Below are 17,871 nucleotides of genomic sequence, written 5' to 3'. Positions count from 1 at the left end.
GATGATATGCTCAACAGAACCAGAATACTATGAAACTGATTGTTGTAATTAAGGCAGGCGATATTGTACATAGAATGACTCCAATGATTTATAGCGTTATCATTAGGGCTTATTCCCAATATTTTTTCATGGTGGCCGTGCCGCCCTACCCTTATTTCTTTGGAGTCAACTACAGGGCAAACTGGATTGTAGAATGGGAACAAGGATAAATCTAAAGTTTGATATACCCAACTCCGAGCAATTATCTGGAACGTGAACAAGAATATATTTAAAGTTTGATATACCAGAAGTTTTAGATCAGTGATTATTTCGAGAATTTTCAATAGTATTGTTTGTTTGTTCGTTGAATTCGGCAACGTACTGGACTTATGATAAGAACATTCGCCATGAACAAATATGTGCTGGCCAATACGTATTTTAAGCCTGTTTTTGTCTTGGAAATATTTTATATTTTCGCTGAGAGGCGATCTACAATGGGATCAAACTTGTCCGTAAACACGACAGGCTTATTCCCCAGTCAAAATCCAAATTTAGAAAAAATAGAAATTTGACGTTTGTTGGAGAATCTCTAAACCCTTAAAAACCCCAAATATAGAAATTTAGAAAAGACTGCAGTAATAGATATGGCACAGCCAAAACAGAGCTTTACATTTGTAGTTGCCATAAATTCGGAAATTGAGCTAGTAAATTAGTGCCATTATTTTTTGCATGGAGATCAATGTGTGTAGCTGCCGATAATGGAATTGTGGACATAAATTCACTGGTGTGGCATTCATACGTGCAGTATTCTCTTCTGAATACTCTGCCAATAAATTCACAAAATGATGGGCAATTTCATCATGGAATTCTTTGTATTATGAATCATGCGAATAGTTTATGAGGGCTCTTGATGCATCTTCAATTCCTGTTAAAGCTGTGGAAATATCATAGGTCTGCAAATCTGCCACAAATTCTCAATTTCAAAATCATACTAGATTTAGTGACATTGGTGGCCAGAAAAAGGGCTTCACTAAGGAGAATGCAGATGACATTGGGAAATGAGAGTCACTCCTGAATGTAAGTACAAAGGCATTATCTGCATCTTAATATTTGGCTTTTGTTTTGGAGTTTAATTGTTGGGTGTGTATTTATCTTTATGGTGATAACTCAAGGCCTACTCAAGGCCCTGCAGGCACTTAATCTAAAGTTTGTTTTCAGGCACTGAGCAGATTTCAATTAAGTATTCTCACCTTTATAAACTGCTTCAATCGCATTTTTTTTTTACTTTCGTAAATTAGAAAAATTATTTACTTTTGCACATTTGAAATACAATTTTTCTTATAGTTCTATTACAGGTTTCCAACTTTCCCAAAATTTGCAGGAAGTTGTTTCTCTTGAAACTTTCGTGAACATGGAAATTTCTTCAAGTGGCCCTTACAGTCTCAAAAATTCCTCTTTTTTACCTTCTTCCCCTCATTTTTGAGACCAGTCACCTCTACAATGAAGTCAGGGTTGACAACGAAGGAGATACTATCAATAGCGACCTCCCCTTTCTACAGGAATTACAAAATCTCGATGAGAGAGATCTGTTATAGCCCTTCATAGGAAAGAAGAAAGACATCATCCCAACCCTATCAAACAAGTCCCACACTTCCTCATTTTTCAGAAGTTACTTAAAATTCTTAGGCTCTGACCTTTTCAATGGTCTCCCCAATTTATAAATCAACTTCATAGTATACTGGTTATGCATCCATAAATAACGCAGAGAAGACCCATCAAGCTTCTCATAGACCCCACCAAAAAAAAATTAGAAAAGATTAAGATAGTTTTTAAAATAATTATCTAGCCCTTTCGCACAAGTGAAAGGAGACTTCCCTAAATGATTTTTCTTATGGGAGAGTGAAAAAAGATCATCACCTTTCCATCTAATAACAAGAGCTGCAAGCAGCGAAGTTCCTGTCGGGAGTCATTGCTTGTTGCTTTTGTTTCATGTTAGATAGATTTGGAATTTTTAACCAGGTTGCTTTGTAATTTGCCTTTTTAATGGAAAGTTTTGCACAATTTAAGAAGTTGTAGTCTAATACTTGAAATATAAACAATTTCTTGTAGCTTTGAGTTCACAATAAAGTAAAGTCGTGAAATTAAAGAACAAAACAAAGTAAGAAATGAACGCAAAAATAAAAGCATAAAACAACTTCTCATAGCTTTGATTTCACAACAAAGTAAAGTCACAAAATTAAGCAACAAAACCAAGCAAGAAATGATTGATTGCATGTCTTGACAAAATAGTACTGAGCATTGTTTGTCAGTTGACTATGTACAAAACTAGTATAGTGTTAGTGAACTGTTTAATTTCATTTTCATGTTCTGACTCAATTTCTGTGTAGACTTTTCTGTGTGTCCTGAGCTTCTGTGTAGGCTTTGGGATTGTTTTCATCTTCTGCAAGCTTTGTGATTGTTTTCATCTTCTGCATTCAAAGACCTGCATAGTACATTATGTGGTAGTTAGCTTAATAGATAACAAGACAATTAACAATGATAAGCATGACAGGGAAAGTATACTTTGATTACAGTTTGGTTACATACCTGGTAATATAAAAACAAGATTACTAAAAGCGTGTTGTTGAGAAATGACTGTAGACAAGAACAATAAAGTAGTAGTAAGCTATTTTACAATTGATAAAGTGTTTTTTCCTTGTCTATGTTGATTGAGTAGAAGATGTACAAAGGATTTATATTTCAAAGTTTGGGCTTCAATGGAGTTAGTCAAGAATACAAAGGCACTTTTTAATACTCTTGAAAATGAGGACTGCCAATATATTAATAGATGTTTGATGTAGACAATGATCGGTGCCATTTCAAAGCATGGTTATTACACTATAGATTGTGTTAATAATGCATTACAAGTTTTATGAAGGCTTTGCCGGGCATGTGTGTGCAATGTCTCCAAAACAAGGGTGTCTACACGCTCAAAGGCATTTGCTATGTGCTATGTCAGTTGACTTTATCACGCACATCCATTTTTTTAAATATAAAAACAAACAATTTTAAAAGGAGGCTAAGTTGAATTAATCTACTTTAGACAATCTCCATGTTGCATATTGTAATATCTCCAATTGGAATATTGAGTAATATCTAATTAAATTTCTACCTCGCATGTTTCAATACTTAGTAATTGATTTGTTTTGTTAAAAATCAAGATTAGATTACCAGGAAAAGTAGATATATTTGCAGCCATTATATACAAATAGCTGTCAACTATAAACACAACAACCCAGTCAGAATCTAGTTCAAGTATCATACATATTTATCAAACTACAAATCCAAACTAATTATTCACAGAAAGCCAACAATCAATTTATTATATATGGTCCTCAACAATATGCTCATCAAATGCAAGGGAATCGTGCAAAGGTAGCCACTGAAAATCAGCAACTATAATAGTGAATGATCACACAGCTCTCCAACAAAGTCATAACTAGGGCCTAAGCAAAATCTTTCATGTGTGCTATAAAAGCAACATCTTCCGAATAATGTTATAAATTTTACTTAAAGCTATCGTGTCTTAAATTTCTACCTCTTTTGTGTTCACTATTTTTTCGAACTAGGACTATGATCAAAATTCTGCTGAAATTTTACCCTTGAGAAAGAGTCTCTTTTAAAAATTGGAAGTTTTCGAATTTTTAAGCACAAACAAAATTTTGAATAAAGCTTTGCTGCAAGCTATGTAATAATTTTATTAAGATCCCAATTGGACATTTTATGAAATAAACAGCCAAGATGATTTCAGCAACAACTATATCCATTAGATTTTCAGATGGGAACTATCATTATAATTCTACTTGAATTTTAACCCTGTTAGACAGCCAAGCATAATAGTTTAGGAATCGTAGATATTTCTCAAACTAGAAATGCAAACTAGCTTAATATCTATCTATTCTGAGACTAAGTCAACCACCATGATTGTAACATTTGAAAAATACATGCACCACAGTCAGAAGGGTCCTAAGTATAACTAAACCTTTAATAATTTTCATAGGAGAAATATTTTACTCAAATATCTAACAAGATTAGAGGAATGACATGAAATGGGCAACTAAACTAACTCAAAAATTACAAATTCTCACCACACATGTTATAGAATAAAAATAACATTAGCCATAATGCAGTTATTGTACGATATGTAAACAATGAATTTGTTGAGAAGGGTTAAGAAACTTTCAAGAAAACTGAATTCATAGGTGCAAAGCCAAATTTTTGCCAGCATCCTCTCTGCCTGTGCAAAAATGACAGCTTTGGAACTGGGGATATAGGTTTATCAAAGCATAATGGTGGGGGGATTGTTGTCAATCATTATAGTTTAAATGAGGTAGAGATAAATGCAAAACATAAATCACAGACAAAGTACCTGAACAGTTTGACAGAATGCATAAAACAACTATCATCTCATGGAATGGAATGATTGCAGGATATGCACAAAATTGATTTTGCAAGGAAGGTCTCAAAATATTTGAATTAATGATGCACTCTGGAACATGTTCAGACATTGTAAGCATTGTTCATGTTCTAGGTGGACGCAATAATACATGTTTAGTGGATGAGGGTTGTAATTATTTCTATCACATTAGTAACCTTCTTTGAAACAATCAATTCAAGATTTCTTAAAAGAAACACAAAATCTTCTAGTGCAAAGGAAAAGCAACCATTTACAAGTGTAAATTGATTGAAGAAACTAGATGCATGTGATAAACATTATAGGGAATCCTTGCTAATTGTCTACATGGAGGAACAAATAGGGGAATACAAATTTCAAAGGGAAATCTACAAATAGCTAAAGCACATCAAAGGATCAGATCTAAAGGATGTTATTGTGTAAAGCAAAGCATAACATACAAAAAGGAATTTGGGGTATAAGGCATCATGACAATAGCCACACAGAACAAAGGGGAAGACTAAAGGCTGCCGCACCACTTTAGCATCCACATATAATCTAAACTAGACAATGTCCATTTTAACACAAAGAACATTTCTAACAAATGAGAGGAATGAGTAGAAAATAAAATTAATCCTAAAGGTTTTGGTAGTACCTTGACAAAAAAGCATTTGGCTGGGCAAAATGTTCTTTCATATGGCAATCTGGTCTCACAGGCCTTGCAGTTTTTGCACAACAATTTATTTAGACACGAAATATTATTCTTAAACCATGTTATTTTACAAATAATGATATTAAAAAAGGTGGTTTTGAGAGTGTTACTTCATTGTCGTCCTTCGCAATATGAATAATAGAATTGTTCATTGCAATTGTAAATGTTGCATCCATTTGGAATTTGCGCATAAGGAAAACAACTATTGACATGTCTATCTTGTAATTTTCAAATGGGATTTTGGCAAGCTGAGGAAAGTGTTCTTGCAATAGTGTGGTGTGTAAGTTACAATCAATGGTACTAGTTGCAGTTTCAATTGTGCATTTCAAGTAAGGTTCATAGGTGAATGGGGTTGAAGTGGCGCAAGTGAGGCATTGGGTTGAGTTGTCAGTGGTAGTAGGAAGTAAACAAACAATGTGGTGGCAGATGGAACAAAGGGGTTTGTAGGGAGGAAGGTGGGCATTTTTGGTCTTGAGGGTTCCAGTGACCTATGAACAAAAGAACAATGTTAGTGTGGGGTAAAAGAGAAATGTTAGTGTGGGATGGAGGAAAGTGTGTAATTTAGGGAGTAGTGTAAGTTGTGGTGTAATATAAATTGTTTCAAATAAGTACGTGAATGTTGGATGAAGCTTGATTTTGTAGAGAAGCTTTGTTGCAATCATCGTTGAGTTCATCAACAAAAGTGGATAGACTTGAATTTAATAAGTGTGTTCCACGAGCGCCATTCCGTACAATGTTGTTGAACAATAAGAGGGGCGATTTTGTTGTAGAGTGGCATTGACATCCGAGTGGGTTTTTGGCACTGTGAGCTGGAAGGAAAAGAAATGTGTTAAATGACAGCAAAATAATTATACAAAATAAAAAATGGACAATTTAGTTTTTGGAGATGGTCCAAAATATCTTACGGTGGCTATGTCAGAGGCAGATTCACCATCTTGAACTAGTAATTGATATTCTATTGGTGCCTCAATGTAACCGGCGACAAGAATAGCCAATTAACCAATTGAGTAAGTGCTAGGTGAATCAATGAGCTGTTCTATAGTTCTATCCAGTGTTAGCTTGCGTTGTTTGCAGACTTTTCCAATGCATTCAATTGTTGTTTTTGCAGTTAACTAGATACAAGAATTAGCATCACCTCTTTCGTATTGGCTTTTCTTTTTTATTATGAAGTTTGTTAGGCGAACACTAGCACCAGGCAATAGTTGTGAAAGGAAGGTATCAATCAACTTGTTGTTGATATTTACTATTATAGTCATTTGACCATGACTGTCAACCATGTCCACATGCACAATCGATGCTTTTATTTGGCCTATAAGGTTCTTGTTACAACTTGGGCCATAAGTTACAAGAACATCGCCTTTAAATGCGATAGCAAATTATGTTGTACAGATTTCAATGATGCTTGATATATGCAATGGTTGCAATTTTAATCTACAATGAAATGTAATGTTTCAGTTTTTATAGTATAAGTAGAAGGGAAAGAAATACTTTAGGAATCTATAACAGCAGTTAATTCTTTGGCCTAGGTTTGTTAGTAGAACAACTTCCGCTGTCTGGTGGGGCTTCTTGGGCATCAGGAACTATCTGAATGCTACTAAGAAAGGAATAAGATAGTTTACTTTCTGATATAATAATAAAGAGAAAAGACACGAGACAGTGTTGGTGAAAATGTAAAGAGAAGAAAAGGGAACAAGAGTGTGTAAAAGCATTACATATTTTCTTGTGATTTTCGTTTGTTTGATCGCAATTGATCTTCAGGTGTTGGATTGTCCATCTAAGCCTGTGCAATAGCTTTGTTTGACAACTAAATGCTTTACTTTTGTTGGTGGTTGTAGCTGTTGAAGCTATTGATGCATAAGCATGTGCAACAGCTTTGGCTGAAAGCAAAATGCTTTTAATTTTGTTGGTGGTTGTAGCTGTTGCAGCTGTTGATGCATATGACTATTTAGATATTTTCAAGTGGGAAAAAACTTATAGCTTTAACAGTGTATTCAATGGTGTTATTCTAAGCAAGGAAAATGTGATATTGAACTTAGGAATAAATCTGAAAATAATTACAAAAATCAAAGTCAAAGACAAGAATAAATCTACTCAATAATCTATCAAGTGAGAATTGAATAGACTAGTAATAAAATTACCTTTTTTTGGTTGCTGTGAAATGTTTTAGTAAAAGATTATTGACAAGTAGTTTATTTTTGTTGGTGGTTGTAGCTATTGCAGTTGTTGATGCATAAGCCTGTGCAACAGCTTTGGCTGACAACAAAATGCTTTGATTTTTTTGGTGGTTGTAGCTGTTCAAGTTGTTGATGCATATGACTATTTAGATATTTTCAAGTGGGAAAAAACTTATAGCTTTAACAATGTATACAATGGTGTTATCCTAAGAAAGGAAAATGTGATATTGAACTGAGGAATAAATCTGAATAATAATTACAAAAATCAAAGTCAAAGACAAGAATAAATCTACTCAATACTCTATCAAGTGAGAATTGAATAGACTAGTAATAAAATTACCTTTTGTTGGTTGTTGTGAAATGTTTTAGTAAAATATTATTGACAAGTAGTTTGTGAGCATTGTGAATGCACATGAATAATTTATATGATGTTGTCAATCTGGGTAAAAATAATGTCATGATCAGTCCAATATGCTTCTAATCTTTGAATTCTAGCCATGTGTGCGTTATTGTTTGTCGATATGTGGTCAATGATTGTTGTTGACAAAGGATGTATTTGTTCAGGTAACAAGTGCAAATTTTGTATTTTCATGTTTTCTTTAAGCATGTTTGTAGTTTTTGAGTTTTTTAATATGTCGATGTTGAAGTCGGCTGCAATATAGACAAGGTTGTTGTCAGAAGCAATTGTTATAACTTTGATGACTATTGTCATGATATTTGTAAGTGTGGTTCCTGGTTTGGCATAAATATTATAAATGAAAATTGTTCACTTGTTAATCATGAAAGAGAGCAAGAATGCTTCAACATTTTCATCTGTTAAAGGTACTGCATCCAATACTTGTATCTTTTTTGTAACACAAGTCATTACACCATGGACATTGTATATTGCAAAGCAATTGTAGTTTGGTAATGGGTTATCTCTCAGAGGTGTTTTGAGGTGCGTTTCTTGGAAACAAATAATGTCTGAGCACATTAGGTCTTTGCCATGTGAAATGTCTTGTTTATGTGGGTGGAAATGTCATGTATTTAATGTTGATATGGTAATAGATTTCATCTTTTCTTGACATTGGGAATCATGTTGGAGAGCCCTTTGAGCGGTTGTTGAAGTCATGCCATTTCTTGTACAATTGTTGGTTTTACTTTGAAGTTTTTTGATGTTAAAGGGCTCAAGAGGAATAATGTTTCAATGCTTGTTGTTCAAGATAGAGTTGTGTACATTAGCCCATGTTGATGCACACCGGAAGGGTCAAATGCAACACCGTGCATGGTTAATCCTTGGGCTCTATGTATTGTTCGAGCACATGCTAATTGTATGGGAAATTGTTTTCTAACAATGGTCTTTTGTGTGGCATTTAGTTTTTCGATTGGTCTTGCAACTCACAAGATTGGTATCCATCCATTATCAATGTATGCTTGATTGAATTGTGATAGTTTTGTAACTTGAGATTTGCCAATGTTATGGTCACTGAATTGAACCCAAATGATATACATATCAATAGTCCATGTATATGCTTTGAATTTCCCATCTGTTCCATTGACAAGGCCATCTTTTATATCATAGTTTCTGCCATAGATCTCAACTAATATGTCTTTTTTCAACATTATTTGATTTGGCAAAGTTCCACTATGTTTCTGTATGTGGTCAATGTCAGCAAAACTGTGATGTTCATCAATTGTATTTATTATAATAAGTTGTCTAGGAAGATTAGATAAAATCTTTTGGTTATGCTTATTTACGTCTTCTTTCCTATAGAAGAGGAAAGGAAATAATGGGTCTGAAGGTGGGGAGCGGAAGCATTGCTTATTCAAATATGTTGTGTCATTTTTTGTTTGAGATCCAATATGTATTTTGTTCAGAATGGTGATAAAGATCTCATCTTTTTGCCTCATTGTTGTTTGTAAATTGTAACATTTGATATTTTCTTGCCAAAAGTCATATGGCATTAGCTCAGTATCCATTGCTAAAGTTTGGAACACTGGAGAATCATGTATAGGCTCTGCTTGGTATAAGTCACCACAGAAGATAATATCTAAGCCATCGAAATGTTGAGTAGGTATTTGCATTATGTCACACAATCTTTAATCTATGCATTGTAGCATCCTTGCACTGACAAGGGAAATTTCATCTATCAGAACAATTCGCAGTTGTTGATCTTTTAAATGGTAGTAGAAATGTAGAATATAGAGTTGTACCACCTAGATTGTAAGCAGCTTTCCCTGTGAATGCAAGCAACAAGCCTTTTCTTTTGTCTGGGTCACTATTAATAGAGTTATTATATATACAAAGAAGGCCTTGATATATGGCTTTTGCAGTGAAGGTTTTCCCTGTGTCGGCACCTCCTGTTAAGAACAAATGCAATGGCTTAAGGTTTTCCTGTTGTTTTCTCATTAGTATGTCTTTGACTATCACTTGTTGTTCATTCTTCAACATTTTATGAACATCGTAGTATTCTGTATTGTGGATGATCAGCTATTTCGAATGGGCTTGTTATTTTTTGGGTGGAGACATTATGTCTTATTGTATCTAAATCTAGTTGCAAATTATATTGTTCATTTTCATTTCTTTTGAGCCTTTGCATGTTGTTTCCATGTTTGTAGCTTTCCTCCTCATCATTGGTATTAATGATAGCATTGTCCATATCACCCCACATTTCATTTATGTAGTATGTATATTTTGCTTCATTGACATGTATTGTTTTTTCATAGTTGGCGAAAGCATGTTGCCATGTTGTGAAGCCTTTTTTCAATGAATTTTCATCAACCCAGAAAGGAACATACAATAGAAGTTTTTCTCTGTAATAGTTTTCACTATCAATATGTTTATTGTATCTGATAATTTGTGGTCTAGTTTGTTGTGTGATCTTTGCTTTTGCTATTGTATATTTTGTGACAAATTCTGCCAGGCAAATATCAGCTAATGTTTCAGGGCGTTCTATATAATGGTCAATCAAGGTTTTGCAAGCAATATTCTGTGATTCATCTGGTCCATTGCTTAAAACCTTTGAAGTTTTGAGAACAAATGTGCAGCTATCAACAATAGAAGTGTCTATGAATATGCATTTGTATGAACTATAGTTCAGAGGAAGGGAAAGAATGATATGTGCAGCTTGTTGTGCGGCCATCTGTTGTAAGTTAAGCAATGCATTGCCAAGCTTGGTTACCATGTTAATGGCATCAATGTTATGTTGCATGTGGTTTGCACGTATCTTAGCAAATGTTGTTGTCATTGAGTTATTAGCTTTGGTCATGTAAGAGCTACAGTAAGTTGCTACAGCATATGCATTGAGAACAAATTGTGCATCTGTATTTGCTTGCCAAAGGTGTGGAATCTGCAAAGCAAATGAATTATTCCAAATGTGAGCTGGCTTTCTTGTTAAGAACAATGTTGGTCTTAGCAATGTAGATCGTATGGCTATTATGTATTCATTTTCAGTCATGTTTATTTTCACCAAGAAATCCTCAAACGGTACAGAAGTATCATAAATTGAGGTTTCTAGAATAGTTGTGAGTTTCTTAGCAATTTGCATAGAGTCTTGTTTTTTGTCAACGCATGGTTCAAGTATTGTAGTTGCTTTCATTGGCAGTTGTAGAAAACCAAATCGACACATTTTCATTTTTGTCTTTGTACATTTCTTAGTGTGATGGTGTATGTGCAATTTGGCTATTTGATAATCTAATGCCTCTGTATTGCAAGTTATATATTTGTCAACAAACTGCTCAATGATAGTATTGTCATCTTTTCCATAGATAGGTGCATCTCTAACCCATAGCATGAAATTATCATGTTCATTTCCTCAACTTTGGAATTCTGTAACTAAAAAGTAGTCCAATACCTTTCCAAAGAATGTTGTGTCTGAACATAGTAATTGTTTCATTGCAATAATTCTATGTTTGTAATAGTGCGTACAAGTTATTAGATCCTTTTTAATCAAAGAGAATATGTTGACTTCTAAAGAAGAATTAGGTTGGTTTTGAGTTGACTTTGAGTAGTGTGACATGTACAGGTGTTCCAAAGTTTGTGTTAGTGGGAGCCAATTTTGCTCTGCGTTAGTGAAAGTGACAAAAAAGGTAGGTGGCCCTAATTGTCAAATCATTGCAAACACATTTTTTTTGAGATATTGTAAGTAATCAGGTGAATTTCTAATCTTTTTGAAATCTGTGTAGCTAATATCTGATTGTAAAATTATTTCAAGATTTGGTTTGTACTTGACATCTTTCGCTAGTAGTGTTCTTCCTTTTAGTTTGCCCTTCCAGATTCTTATCTATATAGTAGAAAAGACTTGGCTAATAAGTATTTTGACAGTTTTGAAGAACAAGTTAGTGGTATGATATGCAAAAGATCGATTTGAATTTTGTAACTCCCATTGGGCAATTTTTTGGTATGAAAACCTTTGCTAATTTCTTTATCACGTGGTTCTCCAAAAAAAAGTGTTGGAAAGTTCATTTCTTCTGCATATTTATCTTGGAAGATTCCTAGGGGTTGGTTTTCCTTTGTTGGTGCAATTTCTATGACTTTATCTTGAAGAGAATGTATAGTTCTTTGCTCAATATAATCGTGTATTAATGTGTCTGTTTCAATTTCTGTAGTGTTGGGATTATCATTATCATTGCCATTTGATGAAATTGCATTGTCATCATCACTTGAAGAAGACTCAATACTAGGTTTTTGTTCTTTGCAATAATGCAGGTGTTTTTGCCAATTGTCGTTCAATTTTACTTCTTGCATTTTGTAGAGTGTCATTTTGCATAACTCATTAAGAGAATTCATAACTATATTTGGTCGCACTCTGCCTTTTTGATATGTATTTGTGTATTGTAAACGTCTTTTCAATGCAACAACAACTGTCCATGTTTCATTTGATGATCATGGTAGGAGTGTTTGTATGATATTTATATCAGTTGGCACATTGATAATAGTTCCATTTAGTCCAACTTGAGATCTTTTGTGTCCTAGCTGCCATATTTGTGCAAATGCTATCCAGAGTGATACTAGTCTTTCTTCAAGTTTTGTAAGTGTAGCGGTATGTTGCAATGGCTTATTTGTCTTGATATGTTTTGGCGTTGCATATAATGGCTTTATGTTTTGTTCTAAGCACCGCCTGCAAGCCTTGCATACCTTTGCTCCAAACAAGCTTTCTTTCTTTGACAATAGTAATTGTTGCTTACATATTGTTTTTCTTCTAAGCTTTATCATGTTCTTTTTAAACTACAGTCGTGCGTAAATTGCACATACATGTTTTGGTGTATCTTGTATTTTTGCTAGGTAAGTTTCTATTGGTGTTTGTTGTTTCTTTGTTGTTGTTTCTGGTCTTTGAATGACAATAGCTTGACATATTCATTTTTTTACTTTACGAAGTGAATCATTTGTGATTTTGTTAGATGTGTTTGGCAATTGTGCACAACTTTTCATTTGTAGATGTGTATTGCTTTCAATAGATTGGGGGTTGGATGGGATTGTGTCAAAGCCATTTGTGCATTATTGAGGCGGGTTCTGGTCTGCATGGTTGCTATGTCGAAGTTGTACATGTTCATTGCTTCGAATAGCTTGTTTCAATTTATGGATACTGATTTTTTGTTTTCCTTTAAGAAATGCCATTTCGTTTGATTGTTCAGTGTTACTGTTACTTGGCATTATGACTTCTACATCAATTGGTATGTAGTGCATATGCATATCATTAACTCTATGACACTTGATATTGTATACTTTGATTGGTCTTGGACATTTAGAATATTCCTTAATATAAATGTTAGTGGTTGTTGACCAAGTTTTGATCTTCACTTTCAATATGTAAGATAACCATTCAAAGCAAAAATCAGCCCCTTTGATTCCACTTCGTTCATATGGCTCTCCTACTTTTGCAATGAATTTTTCCCAGCTTGCAACACCACAGGTAATGATCATGTCAGATTTGATACATGTTTCTATGCAAGCAATTTCTATTTTGTCTCCATACAGTATTGCATTGCTAAATGATTGAGCCATGTAGCATCTAAGAGATTCACTGTCAAAATCATTGTTTGTCAAAGAAGCAACAGTGTTGAACAAGCTATCACCGCAATCTGATATCAATAGTGCATTTTTGCACAAATGGGTTGTAGCATTTGCTAACTTGTCTTGTAGAGAACTATTATCTAGCTCAGAAATTGTTTTAGACTTATTGGATTCATCAATTTGGTTCTCAGGTAGGCATTTTTTTTTGTTGATGAGCGGTTCAAAATGTCCTTGAATAGGATTTTCGTCATGGAACAAAATGCAATATCCATTACTTTGCAAATTCTCATTGAATTGCAAGTACCTACACTTTCCTATCGAAGACCAAACACATATTCGAATCTTTAGCCAATTGGCCAGCCATTTAATACAAAATATGTCCCCCCAAAGGCCATATTCATTACAGTGTGGATTTCGTGTTGCTGACAATCGCATATGTCACAGGTATGTGTCAATATCATTCAATCCATGCATTTCATACAATGCTTGTGCATCTAGCTCATGCTTGTACGAAAAAAGAGCTTCAGCATCATTTAGTTCTAGTCTATTTATGAAGTGGTCAATAATTCCATTGTGTAGTTCTAGAGAAGTGTATTGCATATGTAATAATAGATAGAAAGAATAAAAAAGGCAATCACCCATACTATATACAAATGGTTTTATCCTGAACAAGTTATTGTTTTGCAACACTTCATCAATTGTTTGAATAGGTACTTGTTTACTAATTGGTGTGTAGTTTTCCACATCTATGATATGTTCTACTAGTTTAGTTAATTTCATTTTCCCTTTTTTTTGTCCATAATGCAACAACTACTCAATGGTAAACAATGCAAGTTAGCAATATCTTACCAGTTCCAATTTGTGTGATGCTATGCTTTGGATTCCCTAAGCTTGCTCTGCTATGCTTTGTATGTTGCAGTCATGGTCTGTGTTGATGAACTGCAGATTGGAAATACTGGAAACAATACATAACCTATAAATAAAGTGAAATAGAGAAGTAATAAGGACCGATAGAAGTGATAACTAAATACTTTGTGGGAAAAGCTATGATGGTAAAAGGCCAACAAATTGCATTGAACTAGAAACAATAAAGAACTTGCAAATAAAATGAAATACAGAAGTAATAAGAAGTGATAGAAGTCATAACTAAGAAATTTGTGAACGAAGTTATGATGATAAAAAGCATACAAATAACCAACCCCGATAATATATGATCAAATATATGGTCTAATTAATGTTCAACTATGCATCCTAACATGAGTATTGTGCATAATGTAAGCATGTGGATTAGAAATTTCTTTTGACTTAAAGTTGGGGAGTTCTAGACAAGAGTACAATATTGAATGAAATAAAGAATTTATTTTGCAGATATTTTAATATAAGCTTTTTGTTTGATAATTCTGGACAAGAAAGTGATATTGCATGAACAAAATATTTTTATTTATATAGACAACCATTTACAAGCATAAATAAGTCCAATGTGCTCGACAAATACTTGCACAATATTGCATCAAATAAAGCATTTATTTTGCGGATATTTTAATATAAGATTTAAAGTTTGAGAATTCTGGACAAGAAAATGATATTGCATGAACAAAATATCTTTATTTATATAGACAACCTTTTAAAAGCATAAATAAGTCCAATGTGTTGGACAAACACTTGCATTAGAACTTAACAAGGGATCTTTTTTACTTATACCGACTTTACAAACGTAGATAGTATTTTACTAAAGTTCAAGATACTTTATATACATTTACATTTTACAGAGGTATATAGTATTTTTACATTTTATAGAGGCATATAGTTTTTTTGCCAAAGCTCAAGATAATGATATGCATTTACATTGATATAAAGTACAAGCTTTGAAGTTCTACATTGGTCCAATGTCTTCTTCAGGCTCTTCATTAGAACTTAAAATTACAAAGTCACTGTTTGGGTGGATTTGTAAGTAGTGATCGAATATTTCTTTCTTGATCATTGGAGCATTTCGCCCACAACCAAAAGGGAAATCATGTTTTGCAAAGACTTTTCTTTTTTTTGGCTCTTGGAGTGGCTTCTTCTTATAAGCTTTTTGTTGTTTTTTTTTAATCTTCTTCAAAGCAAAAGCTAAAGTTTCAGTATCAGAAATCTCTGTAATATCTGCATAACAAGATAATGCATTTGTACTTCTTTCATGTTCAGAACATGCTTTTACTTTTTTTCCATGCTTCCTTGTCTTTTGAGCATAATTATTATCTTCCATGTCTGAAATCACAAATTGCATGTTGTGTTAATGTGCAAGAAAGAAGAATCAGTATCTCTCTATCCATTGTTTTATATCAATCAACATAATGTAATGAATGTCATGTCTTGTACCTATAATATTCTTGGGTGGGGGATTTCAGAAGGAAACTTGATAAATGGAAAAACATTGGAATAATAAGATTGGTATACTAATGATCCATATTATAAATTCAATTAGGAATAAAAGGAATGAAGACTAATATATTAAAAAAAATCTAAATTAAATTCAAACCTTTCTCAACAAACTGGAATTTTTTATGTTAAAGCACATTTATATGGAAAGGATTAATATATTAATGTGTAGACCAACATTAGTATTGATCATGAAATATGGTTGTTATCTAGAGATAATTTTAGACTATGATGCAATAACCTTCTTATTTATTTTAGGATTATCCATTATCTCAAAAAGAGTCTAAAGCTTTTTTGATGTGAGATCGCACAATCAATTTGACACAATTTTCAAGAAATATGATTCTTGAAGACCTATACAAAACGTAGAAATCAAAGACAATATACTTGTAAATTGTTAAAAAAGATATCTCCAATTATTGTATCTCATGGAGTGTAATGATCTAAGAATATGCACCGAATAAATTCATTAAAACGGCTTTAGAGACTTTTAAGTAAACACAACTCACAGAAGGAAAGTTGAATTCTATAGTGTTTGCCAGCATCTTACCAACCTATGGCAAAGTGGAAGATTTGGAGGAGGGTATGAACATTCACAGATGTATAGCTAAAAATTTAGACTTTTTATATCAAATGCTATTGTTGTCAGTGCCCTTACCGAGATGAATGCAAAATATGGAATCAAAGACAAACAGCGTGAATTATTTTTATTATTATTATTATATGCAAACAAGAAGATTAAGATGAGGCAGAATGAGTAACTCAAAATAGGAAATGGAGAAATGATGTATTTGTGGAGGTAAAATTGCATAGCTTAAAAATTACTTCAAGTAACATTTTCATTTACAAACAATGAAATAAGGGTGCAGATTTGTAGAGGATCATTGCAAATAATTATTTTTATTTGAATGGAGATAATAAAAAGTGTGCAATATTAATACATAAATTGAGATGGTGAATAAAATTGGTTAAAACTGAAGGTACACTATGAAGAGGTGAAAAGGGCAATTGAAGATTTCTATAAATTTGTTCACGAAGGAGATTAAAGTATGCAGAATAGATAGGTGAATGAGGGGACACAAGGGGTAAATTGTTTCCATGAGGAAGTGAAATATCCACACATGGTAACAGAGAGATTCAAGAGGTGAAGTCTCATGAGAAATGGCATATGTTTGGAAAAAATGGTTTATCTTTTATTGGGTGAAATACTTCATTTAATGATGAAAATACTTTTACAAGAAGCTTTCAAAAGGGTAAATGTGAATAAGTAAATGTTCATGAGGACTATCTAATGGAATGAAGAAGAGAATTATTTTGTTAATTAAAATTATCTACGAGACACCTTACTTTTATGAAAAATATTCCACAAAAAGTAGAAGAAAACACAAAATTATTTACAAGTGAAACCCTCCCTTAATATTATAAAAGAGAAATCAAGACGGAAAGATTAGGGAAGGGAAGAAAAATAATAATAAAAAAAAAACATTGTAATATATTTCTTATAGAACATTGTCTTATATTTTCCCAGGGCTTCCAAAAGAGAATGTGCAGAAATAATTTGTAGGTAGTGATTTAGACATGCTTTTCCAAATTGATTTTAATTTGCAGGTAGTAATTTGGATAGTGGGTTGTGTTTCTTGAATGCCTTGTCTTGTCTTTATCAATGACTTAGACTTCCAAATTCTTCAAGATTATTAGAGGGCTTTGATATCATTTTCCTTTGTCTCTCATACAGTTTCTTTGGGTTAAAGAGGATCTAAGTAGAACTATCAAGAATAATAAGTGGATTGGGATCGTCAAAGGGATAAAAATGGATACTTCTTTATCTTTGATTGTGGATGATGTTTTACTTTTTAGTGATGGTTATAGTAAGGAAGCCTCTAATTTGAAACATGCATTGGAGACTTACAATATTTATGAGAATTGTTAAAATAAAGGCTTTCCCAAAACTACACATGGCCACTACATGGTGTGCGAGCATGCTTTCACAAAGATGAAGGGCCATAGTCTCGCGGGGAACAGGGCCAAGCTGCTATGCGATGTGCTCTGCATTGAGTTTGTCACCTAAAGGGAATGAAGAATGTTGGGTATTCAAACAAGGCTAAAATTAAAAAATATGTCATGATTCTACCAATTCTAGACTACCAGACAACTTCCCATTTCG

The 17,871-nt window shown here is 33.2% G+C and overlaps 1 long non-coding RNA gene across 1 annotated transcript; it reads right to left on the bottom strand.

Moving 5' to 3' along the window:
- Window positions 1–2,157: 2,157 nt before the first annotated feature.
- On the bottom strand, window positions 2,158–5,060 carry LOC131030298 (uncharacterized). The gene is made up of 2 exons (XR_009102888.2): window positions 2,566–5,060; window positions 2,158–2,461 (listed from the first exon to the last, which is right to left on the bottom strand). It is a non-coding gene; the product is annotated as an uncharacterized LOC131030298 (long non-coding RNA).
- Window positions 5,061–17,871: the final 12,811 nt, after the last annotated feature.

Source organism: Cryptomeria japonica, chromosome 8, assembly GCF_030272615.1.
Source record: "Cryptomeria japonica chromosome 8, Sugi_1.0, whole genome shotgun sequence".
Classification (NCBI taxonomy): Eukaryota; Viridiplantae; Streptophyta; class Pinopsida; order Cupressales; family Cupressaceae; genus Cryptomeria; species Cryptomeria japonica.
The sequence above is the reverse complement of the archived record's forward strand: the minus strand, read 5'-3'. Positions and strand labels throughout refer to the sequence as shown.